General features: G+C 38.5%; 1 pseudogene; it reads left to right on the forward strand.

Moving 5' to 3' along the window:
• The first annotated feature begins 1,123 nt into the window (after positions 1-1,123).
• LOC138311463 (uncharacterized) lies at positions 1,124-3,690 on the forward strand (annotated as a pseudogene).
• Positions 3,691-7,419: the final 3,729 nt, after the last annotated feature.

Genomic DNA, 7,419 nt, shown 5'->3' on the forward strand with positions numbered 1-7,419 from the left:
TCGATGAAGGGAATCAACATACACAACCCTTGGTAGTTCTACCTGCATAACTCGAAGGGAATCAACCTACACAAACGTTGGTAGAGAGTCAACCTACACATCTGGATGAAAGGAATCAACCTAGACAACCCTGGTTAAAGGGTCAACCTACACAACCCAGAGTAAAGGGTCAACCTATACAACTCGATGACGGGAATCAATATACACAACCCTTGGTAAAAGGTCTACCTACACCACTTGATGAAGGAAATCAACCCACACAAACATGGGTAGAGGGTCAACCTACACAACTTGATGAAGGCAAATCAACCCACACAAACATGGGTAGAGAGTCAACCTTCACAACCCAGAGTTAAGGGTCAACCTACACAACTCGATGAGGGAATCAACATACACAACCCTTGGTAGAAGGTCAACCTACAACTAGAAACCTACCAAACATGGTAGAGGTAGAATCAACCTACACCTGATGAAAATCAACACAAACGTTGGTACACAACAGAGTTAATCAACCTACACAATCTGGATGAAATTAATCAACCTACACAACCCTGGTTAGAGGATCAACCTACACAATCCAGAGTTAAGGGTCAACCTACACAACTCGATGAAGGGAATCAACTTACACAAACATGGACAGAGGGTCAACCTACACAACCCAGAGTTAAGGCTCAACCTACACAACTTGATGAAGTCAATCAACTCACACAAACATGGACAGAGGGTCAAACTACACAACCCAGAGTTAAGGCTCAACCTACACAACTTGATGAAGGCAATCAACCAACAAAAACATGGGTAGAGAGGCAACCTACACAACCCAGAGTTAAGGGTCAACCTACACAACTCGATGACGGGAATCAATATACACAACCCTTGGTAGAAGGTCAACCAACACAACTCAAAGGGAATCAACCTACACAATCGTTGGTAGAGTATCAACCTACACATCTGGATGAAATTAATCAACCTAGACAACCCTGGTTAGAGGGTCAACCTACACAACTGGGTGAAGGGAATCAACCTACACAATCCTTGGTAGAAGGTCAACCTACACCAACTCGATGACGGAAATCAACATACACAACCCTGGGTAGAGGGTCAACCTACACAACTTTATGAAATGAATCAACCTACGCAATTATGTGTAGAGAATCAACGTACACCACCCTGGGGAGAGGGTCAAGCTACACAGCTCGATGTAAGGAATCAACCTACACAACCATGGGTAGAGGGTCAAGTTACACAACTTTGGGTAGGGGGTCAATCTACAACATTCGAGGCAGAGAATCAACCTACACAATCCTGGGTAGAAGATCACATTACACAACTCGAGGCGGAGGGTCAACCTATCAATATGGAGTCCACAACATCCAATCTTACATATATGGAGTCATCATCAATTCTACAACCTGAGGCAGAGAATCAACTTACAGATATGGGATGCCCATCATCCAATCTGCAGTCACCTTCAGATGAACACCCTATAGATGGGGAATCATTTTCATCTTTCCTACAGTCCATGGTAGATGACCCATTTACACCTATGGTGTTACCTTCGTCATCACAACTAAAGTTTGATACACAGTCAAAAGATAAACCCAACGAACATCCTATAGAGCCACTAATAAAAGTAATAGTGTTAAATGAGGAACAGGAGGAACAACCTTCTAGTGATATTGATGAAGATAGTGGATCTGAATATCAGCCTGGGTCAGATTTAGGGAGTGTCACAGATCAAGATCAGTCTGATGGAGACTTTGAAGAACCAGTTACTCTTGAGTGTAGTGAATCAGATGGTGAACTTAGTGACACATTTTCAATGTTAGACCAGCCCACTTATGTAATAGACAAGGAACAGAAGACACACAAAGTCAAGAATGACCACATTAGAGATGTAGATGACAGTGATGAGGAAGACAGTGAAGATGATTTAGATGAAGAAGAAATATTAAGAGACAAGAACACCAAAGGTCTTAATATCAAAAAGATTTCAAAATCTAAAACAACTAAAACAGGAAAATTCAAAAAACATGATCGGGTCTACAACAGTTACCAATATTGTGAAATTTGTCAGGTGAAAGTGTCAAACTTTTCGCAACACTTGGAGAGAAACAAAGTAAAGCATCGATCTTCAGAAGAAGTAAAGGAAATTTGCAATGAAGCTGATCCAAAGAGGAAGGTTTTCCTACGAACTCTTTTAAGAGGCAAATTTAATCACAAATTCAACATGGACAATATCAAGAGAGGTAGAGGAGAGATTCTGCTAGAAAGAAGACCATCAAAATCTTTTGATGTTAATGCATATGGGCCATGTCCAAAATGTTATCTATGGATAGCAAAAAGATTTATGTTAAAACATCAAAGGCGGTGTACAGCTAAGAAGACAGGGGATCAGACCACTGCAGAAACTTCTTCAGCATTACTAACACAATCAGATGTAATTGCACAAAGAATATGTAGTGATGCAAGCTTTGTTTGTTTTGTTTGTTTGTTTAATTAACGTCCTATTAACAGCTATGGTCATGTAAGGACGGCCTCCCATGTATGCGGTGTGTTGCGTGTATGTTGTGCGAGGTGCGTGTTTCGGGAGACTGCGGTATATTCATGTTGTGTCTTCTTGTATAGTGGAACTTTTGCCCTTTTTATAGTGCTATATCACTGAAGCATGCCGCCGAAGACACCAAGCAACATACCCCACCCGGTCACATTATACTGACAACGGCGAACCAGTCGTCCCACTCCCTTTTTGCTGAACGCTAAGCGGGAGCAGAAACTACCACTTTTACAGACTTTGGTGTGTCCCGGCCAGGGGACGCAGAACCCAGAGCCTTCCTCACAGGGGCGAACGCTCAACTCAAGGCCAAAAGTGAGGCGGTGCCAAGGGAGGCATTAGGAAGGACAAAGTCAGTTAGGAAGAATAGAAAAGATAAGATCCTAAATTTAGTGCAAGCAAAAGTCTGGTGAAAGAGGTGTTTACGGTATTGAAGAAGGATGAGGTTGGAACAGTCATCAGAAGTGACCCATTGATCATTCAACTCGGGAATGTTTGGATGGCGAAAAAACGTGGACAACAAGTTAAAACGTGGAGCTTACACATCTGACATTATGAGACTTGTTGGGAGATTGCTGATAAATCTAAGAAATTTGAAACCTCCCAAAGACTATGAAGGAGACCTGTGGGAGTATTTAAAACCTGAAAACTTTGACACATTAGCAGAAGCTACTCTTCTCACGGCTTCACCTATGTCTTCAAAAGATGAGGAAGACCTCCTTAAACCAAGTAATGCAATCAAACTCGGTTATGATATTAAGCGTATCATCAACTTTAAAATAGGTCTATCAATCATGAAAAATGATGACAAGTCAAGAGAAGAGGCAGAAAATTTGTTGTAAACCATGTCAATAGTTTGGGGAACTAAAGTGACAAAACTAGCAAGGGTCCTATTAGAGAGGAGGAAGTATAGTAAAAGACATGAGTTACTTCTTCCGGAAGACATCAAAATGCTTACTGAATTCCTAAAAAACTCCATCAAGGATCTTGAACTGGCGGAAACAGATGCTGCAACATTAAAAAATGTTGCCGAATTAATTTCAGCAAGACTTCTGGCCTATAATAGGAGGAGAACAGGAGAGCTGCAGGCCATATAAGGTATGTCCTTGAAAGATGACTGTTGCTTAGCATATTAATGATACATAGGGAAGACTTTTTTTGTGTGAGAGAGAGAAAGAAAGTAGTCATAGAAATGTCTAATCAAATACATTTCAAGGGCTTGCAATTTATTAATGCGATTCATGAAGTTGTGGGCTGACCGATTTTTCTTATGGTTTATGTTCTCTCCCAAACAAAAGACTTGTTAATACTGTTGACATGTAATGATACAATAACTCAATTTATTATCATTGACAAGTGAAATAATACAGTATGTGAAAATTGTTGGGTTGAAATATGTTCAGTTTATTGATTTGTCTGAGTGAGTAATGTCTTAATACATTGCTACTTTTTTGTTTCAGTTTGGAAGATTATAGCTGTCGGAAAACAGGATGTATAGACAAAACAGAAAACCTACTTAGAGATATCACTAGAATTTGAAAAAAACTGTTGTCTACACATAGAGCTTATGACAGTGAGAGGAAAGGTAGATTGATATTTTTGTGTTTAGTGCAAAATTTTGTTGAAAATGGCAAATTTCAGAAAAAAATGTTTGAAAGTTCCTACTAAATTAAAAAAAAATTGTTTGAAAGTTCCTACTAAATTATCTTGATTATGCAGACTAACTTTTAAACTGTACTTGTCCACTTTTTGTAGATGACATATTGAAAATAATTATAACTATATGTGCAGAATTAGATATTAAAAACATGTGAGATATTACAATATCAACACTACAGAAAATTGTTTCAATCACATTTATTGCAGACTGGGAGAGGGGTACCCATTCTGATCCCAGAAGATTGTTCTCCAGGTTTAAGGTATCTGACAAACGCAGACGTTCGGGCATCAGCTGGAATACCTCCAACAAACTAACTTAACAGATTTACAAGAACCAATATGACTTATATCAGACCTGTCTATAAAGACAATCCAAAGGACCAAGATAAAATAGTCTTTATTACCAAATACCCTTTATTCTCACTTTAGATGTACAAGTGATGCACTGGAAAAGACCCAAATTGTCAAAATCTTGCTTTTGCAAGATTGCGACATGATCGGAAGATTCCGAAACAAGACTCTACAGGAGATACAATTGGCAGGTATGCTTCAGTTGTTTTTAAACACTATTTATTAATAATGATGAGTAATCATGAGGGAGGACATTACAAGAGAATTTGAAATATGTGGCCATATCAATGTCATTTCCATTTCTCTGAATTAAGGAATTGATATTTCACTGGCAACTGGATGATTAAAAAGAAAGAAATAGATCCAACAAAGAAAAGCTAAGTGACACGGTACGTATAATATTTCTACCCAGAACTGACAGATATGGAAATGTCGAATTGTACCGAAAATCAACGGGTTTCTTCGGCGAAAGAGAATTATCCCGTATTTCTGTGTTAGTTTTGAGGACTAGAATGTTTGAAGGGCAAATATTATTTTTGCAAGCTTACATTTTTTCACTCCACTTCTAAAACAACTCCTCCACACTTGCATAGCCAGCATGCTCTGTTTACTCAAGAGAAAATGACTCAACAAGGTATTGGCGAAAAAAATGGCTCATATCTTTGATGGTCGTATAATTTATTTTTACCAATTAGCTGCAAATATTATCATATTCTCATTTTATCGGGTAAAGGTGCGGCATATAAATAACATGCCATACATACATAGAAGAAACTGTAACATACAGTTTACAAGATTTTTTAAGTATTATTAGCCAGGGTACAAAAACAATATGGCGTCCTCTTGGAAAATTTTCTCCCTTCTGTGGGGCTAATGCATGTCAAACAAGGGTCAAGTATCACGTGATAAATAATTGACCAATGGTAAATCGATAAAAACGAAACTGCTGAAAGCTTATAAACCACTACCGGGAAATTCAAATGACTAAAATTGTTCGTTTGTGAAAAAAGTTGTCTATTGCTGGACTTTTATTTGTGATGTTTTTCATGAAGATTTTCACGTAAAGTAGTATTTAGTTTAAGTTTGGTTTCTGGAATCAAACAATATTTTAAGTCCTTTGCAAAGCGGCTTTAGAAACCGCAGGGGAACGGTAGACCACTTAGTTAGACTAGAAACATTTATACGAGAAGCATTTGCCAAGAAAGAACATCTTGTGGCCGTATTCTTTGACCTTGAAAAGGCATACGACACAATTTGGCAATATGGAATCATGAACGATCTCCATGATATCGGTATATGTGGTAATTTGCCAAAGTTTATTTCAAATTTTATATCTGACAGGCATTTCAAAGTTCGAACGGGTTCAACTTATTCAGAAACAGAAATACAGGAGATGGTTGTCCCTCAGGGTGGTATCCTGTCCGTCACACTTTTTGGATTAAAAATTAACAGCATAACTAAATGTCTTGGCCAAGGGTCTCTGTTTGTGGATGATTTCTTGATCTGTTACAGATAAACAAAACATGCACACTATAGAACGACAACTACAACAATGTTTAGGCAAATTACAAAATTGGGCTGACGAAAATGGCTTTAGATTTTCAAGATCAAAAACTGTCTGTATGCACTTCTGTCAAAAACAAAAACCACACAATGATCCTGACCTCACACTCAATGGAATTAAAATTCCAGTAGTTGAACAAACTAAATTTCTTGGACTAATATTTGATTCGAAACTGTCTTTTGTTCCACATATCAAACATCTGAAGGATAAGTGCTCGAAGGCGCTGAACATTCTACGAGTTCTTTCCCATTCTGATTGGGGTGCAGACCGTGAAATGCTTCTACGTATCTATCGGGCACTTATTAGATCAAAACTTGACTACGACTCTATTGTCTATGGATCGGCTCGCAGCTCCAATCTGATTAAAATACAGATCCTTATAACCACTCCGTTAAATAAAGGATCTGACAATATCCCGTAGTGGGTCACGTCCAGATGACCTTTATACCACGTGGTCTTAATATAAGATACATTTTTCTACACTTGTCACATCAATTGAAAACGATATTTCGTCCCAGTTTACATATACAATTAGCTTTGTTGTGTTCTTTGGGCGAGATGCTTACGTAAACCAAAATAAGTCTGACAGCTTTTTCGAACTATTTCGTCCCCAGAAATTCACTGTCAAATTTTTGCAAGTAGCAATTTGATTGGCTATTTCCAAAGGTCATCTGGACATGACCCCTAATGGGATTTTCTCAGATCCTCTTATCAAAACGAAGTGGTAATAAGGATCTGTATTTTAATCAGATTGCTCGCAGCTCCTATCTACAGATGCTTGACCCTATACAGAATCAGGGACTGCGTCTCGCACTTGGAGCTTTTCGAACAACACCTGTGAAGAGTCTCCATGTGGAAGCTAATGAGCCATCTCTAGACGATCGACGAAAAAAATTATCCTTACAGTATGCTGCCCAACTGAAATCAAACCCCAAAAATCCCGCATTTAACCTTGTATTCTATCTATAACATCAAGAAATATTTACACAAAATCAAAAGCTCATACCAACATTTGGCATCAGAATTTCAAAATTTTTGGTGGAACTAAATATAGATTTCGACACCACCATTGACGAGTACACCGTATCGGATGTACCACCATGGCTCTTTCAAACACCTGATATCAATTTATCTCTATACGAGAGGGCAAAATCCAGCGCATTACCCGAAGAACACAAAAATTTCGGGAGTGCATTAGGGCTTTCCCTAACCATGTTCAGATCTACACTGACGGATCAAAAGATGGTGATAATGTTGCGGCAGCAAGCTGTACATCTAATCACTGCTCCTC

The sequence above is a fragment of the Argopecten irradians genome, unplaced genomic scaffold, assembly GCF_041381155.1.
Source record: "Argopecten irradians isolate NY unplaced genomic scaffold, Ai_NY scaffold_0026, whole genome shotgun sequence".
In the NCBI taxonomy this organism is placed as follows: Eukaryota; Metazoa; Mollusca; class Bivalvia; order Pectinida; family Pectinidae; genus Argopecten; species Argopecten irradians.